At 35.0% G+C, this 4,344-nt stretch overlaps 1 long non-coding RNA gene across 1 annotated transcript; it reads right to left on the bottom strand.

Moving 5' to 3' along the window:
- Positions 1-1,150: 1,150 nt before the first annotated feature.
- On the bottom strand, positions 1,151-4,132 carry LOC136218425 (uncharacterized). Its single transcript, XR_010683781.1, has 3 exons — positions 3,676-4,132; positions 1,881-3,491; positions 1,151-1,522 (listed from the first exon to the last, which is right to left on the bottom strand). It is a non-coding gene; the product is annotated as an uncharacterized lncRNA (long non-coding RNA).
- Between the last annotated feature and the right edge of the window lie 212 nt (positions 4,133-4,344).

The following is a 4,344-nucleotide window of genomic DNA, read 5'->3' as shown; positions in this document are numbered from 1 at the left end:
ATTTTAGGAGTGTTTTAATTTAACCTGCGAGTGAGAAAGAGTAAACGTATGTTATTCATTTGCTTTAAAGTACATCAATCTAAAATTATAGGTCTTTTAATTTATTTTAAATTGCTCCCACTATTTTGCCAAATTAATAGCCCTCCATATTAATTCGAAGAATTTCACAAATCCTTTAGTGAGCTAGGATCCTAACTCCTGAGATTTCACCTTGAGTTTACTCAACAAGCTAGTCTCATTTGTTAGGTAGATTCATACAATCAATCACATCTTTAATGTGATTCCTAGGTTATTGGTTTACTAACCACATTAGTAACTAATATGCTATTCATATTAATCCCAACCATATTGCCCATCAGTTTATGATAACATGAGTTTACCCATCCAATTATCATAATCTAATTTAAGTATTACCCCATATTCATGAAAAACGATTTTTTTTTAATAATTCAGGTGTTACCATAAGACCCCGAGCTTGAGTTTACTCAACAACCCAAAGGCCCCCAGTACTGCCGGCTGAATTATAATATTAGGGAGGGGCAACCGATTTTAATAACTTGCTTATTTACTTAATTTTTAATTAGTGAGAGATTTTTATTTTAAGTCTTATAATCTAACCTAGTCTTGATTTGCTTTAGCATACATCAGACACATACATTGGCGTTATGGACATATTATCTAAATTATTCCATTGAGCCAGAAACGGAATAAAAGGCCAAACCTAGGGAAATACCACTAGTGGAAAAAATGCCATTTGCATCGGCCATTTAGGGCTATTTGCATCGGTCATTGGCCGATGCAAAAGCCCTCGATGCAAATGTGTTTGCATCGGCCGTCGGCCGATGCAAATGCTATATCATTTGCATCGGCCCTTTAAAAGGGCCGATGCAAATGCATCTTATTTGCATCGGCCCTTTTTAAAGGGCCGATGCAAATGCATCAAGGGCTGATGCAAATAAGATACATTTGCATCGGCCCTTTTAAAGGCCGATGCAAATGATGTAGCATTTGCATCGTATTTTTTAAAAGGCTGATGCAAATGTTGTAACATTTGCATCGCACTTTTTAAAGGGCCGATGCAAATTGACTCTTTTCTAATAGAATTTGTGACAGATTTTTATAAACAGTAAAATATTTAAATTTGGATTGAATGGAGCTCTAACAAACAATAATCATCAACTTACAATATACATAAAGATTTAAAAATGCAGTTGTGAAGCACATGAACTACATTCTAGAATTGACAAAAAGCGTTAACAAGGTTTATGTAGTTTTGGTGTAAAAGCTTATGTATATGTTGGGACTAAATGTTTCCATAAGTGTATATAATAGGGAGTACAAATTCCTTAAAAGATCACATGAATGCAACTAAGTGGTCATTGAATTCTACAAGCTCTGTAGATTTGCACGTGGCGTACATTGCCATAGGCTGTGAGCTCAATCAGATCCATTTCACGTCCTGCACTCTGAACCCAACAGAAGACGCCAATGCTCCATTATCTTTAGGTATAGTACATTCAACCTGCAAGCAGTACCTACTGAATTTAGCGTATTCTACCCGTAAAAGAAAAAACATTACATAGTCATAGGACCTAACAGTAACCTTACAACCACTAATATACTTTATCTAAGGCGGAGAGATTCATTTCAGTGAACAGTCTGATATCTGAATATTGTAAAGGTCATGGAAAGAAACAAGAGACGCAATGAAATCAAAAACCAAGAACAGTGTTGCCTACATTAACAGATTTACCAGCTCATGTTATCGACCTATATCTGAACAATATATATAATTATAATTTATACCATTAATTATAATTTATAAGGAAAATGTCTCAATTACCATTAATTATAATTTATAAGGAAAATGTCTCAATTACCACTAGAAGAAGATCCAAGGCCACCACTAGAACTGCCTGAACTACATGATCCGCTTAAATTATTTGAACCCATCATGGTCGAACAGACAGGCTTGGCCTTTGTCATAACTTCTGCTTTATCCGATATCCTTGTCATAACTAGAATGATTAATAAAAACAACATCTATAAATTTATAAATTACCTAATTTCTCTGAAAGGAATAAGCAAACTCTTCTCAAGTTTGGAGTCTAAACCCAGCAGCCTTGCTGCAAGCTTGAAATTCCTATTGGTAGCCACTAAAGCATTCATGTTTTAAAGCATATATCTAATCTTTGGTTATATTCAGGGAAAAACTAACCCCTTAGCCAAAAAGAGAGTCATGGAACAACTACGACCTCTTGGCTTAGTGGATGGAACAATGTTAAACTAACCTTTAAAAAATAGCAAATAAAATAAGAAATTACCTTGAAGCCAGAAAACAATTGAATGTATGTACATGATACTAATAAATGCAACAACCAATGAAATGCACATATTGAATCACCTGCACTTCACAAAGCTCCCACTGCAATTTCAACAAGCTGCTATGATTCTTTTATTAAAAAAACGAAAAGGTGGAAGAGGTCAAATGCCCCAGCAATATACACAACACGAGAATTTGGTCCAAATGCCTAAGTTTAGATAACATATTAGATATATTAGGAACACCAAGGTTAATTTGTTAATGCAAATGAGTTTCTTTTAATTACCTCGTCTAGGCGATGTTTTTTCTTATATTGGAGGGCCATTTCTCTAAGAAGCATCAGACGAACAGACATTGCAATCCATAAGGGACTTGCAATATAAAAAAGATTAAGATACAAGTTATGCCTCAGAATTACCAAATGAAATTCGCAATTTGAAACAGGGACAACTATGGTCATGTCTGTATTTATTCCACAAGTGAGAGAACTTCTCCACAAAAATGGAGACTAAACAGAATATCAAAGTTCCGAACACGTTCAGCCTCATCTAAACCAGACTTTTAAGAATCGAAAACATAAACATGAGCAAACATCAAACAAACATATGAGGGAAAAACATTGCGATTACATGCTGGTTTTGCATATTCAATATCAAATTGAAATTAAATAAATGCAAAATCAATCAATCAATCAAAATCTTAGTGATTCTTTTGCTGCTCTACAAGCATCATTCAACATAGAAATGAAAACCCTAATAGACAATGAAAATCACAAGAAGAAATCAATTTCAAAATATCAGATAATCTCTTCGACAACCGATAATCTCTTGGATGAAAATGAAGCATAAACTCAAAATTAAAAACGGAAAAAAGTACCAGTGGGAATCGAATCAGTCTTGGGTACCTGGAGCTTTGCTAAAGCAAAATCTATAGCATCAAGTCCAAATGACAGGAACAAATTGAAGAATGGACAGAAAGTGACTTACGCGTTCTAGTCCTTGTTAAAGAATTCACGATCTATCGACATGACATCGCAACTGAACCAATTGTTTGACTTCCCTTCAATTTCAGAAACTTGAAAAAACAGGACATCGCTCCTCAGCTTCTTGCAGAAGTTGCTGAACCTGCGAGGGACGAGAAGAAACCTTCTTGCCATTGGAGGCAGCACCTGAAGTTCATAGCGGGGATGGAGAAAGAGAAATCAATCAATAAGATTTCAATTATTCCAGAAAAAATCTAAAATCAATAATTGTTGTTAATCTCTGTTAACAATCCAGAAAATATGAAAAATAGTACTAAGAGAATTAGTGGAAAATTTCTGAAATGATAGGCTAAGAGAAGAGGGAACAAACCTATATCTCATCTCCACTCTGTATCCTTTGTTTTCCTTTCTTCAAATCTCAACATTAGAAAGGGCAAAAGTCGGTAATCTTCAAAAATTCCTCCTATCTGACTCCTTATAAGCAATCACCATAAGAAATCTTGAGATGCTATGAAAAATCGAAACATGCAGCATAGACAAGGAAAGCTTCCTAGGGTTTCGAATTGGAGGCAGGGATGCAAATACGTTGATGCAAAATTTTAGGAAATCAATTGATTTTGTAATTCTCGAGAGAGAGAAGAGAGAATATGGAAATTATGAAACAGGTGAGGTGAGTGCCATAGACGACAAAGAAGGAGAGAGATTTGTTTTATTTATTGAAAAACAAAACACAGCCATGGGAGGGATCTGGTTCGATCTTGAGAAGGAGAACATGGAATAGGGTGGCGGCTGAATTAACCCTAAAATCCAAATTTATAACAACACTATTTGCATCGGTCTCGTATAAAAGACCGATGCAAATAATTAATTGTTATTTGCATCGGACTATTTAAAAGGCTAATGCAAATAGTACAGTTATTTGCATCAGTCCCTATTAAGGGGTCGATGCAAATAATTCAACTGATATTTGCATAAAAGGACCGATGTAAATAATACAGGTATTTGCATCGGTCCCTATTAAGGGGCCGATGCAAATACC

The sequence above is a fragment of the Euphorbia lathyris genome, chromosome 2 (assembly GCF_963576675.1).
Source record: "Euphorbia lathyris chromosome 2, ddEupLath1.1, whole genome shotgun sequence".
In the NCBI taxonomy this organism is placed as follows: domain Eukaryota; kingdom Viridiplantae; phylum Streptophyta; class Magnoliopsida; order Malpighiales; family Euphorbiaceae; genus Euphorbia; species Euphorbia lathyris.
Note: the sequence above shows the minus strand (reverse complement) of the source record. Positions and strands in the feature narration are given on the sequence as shown.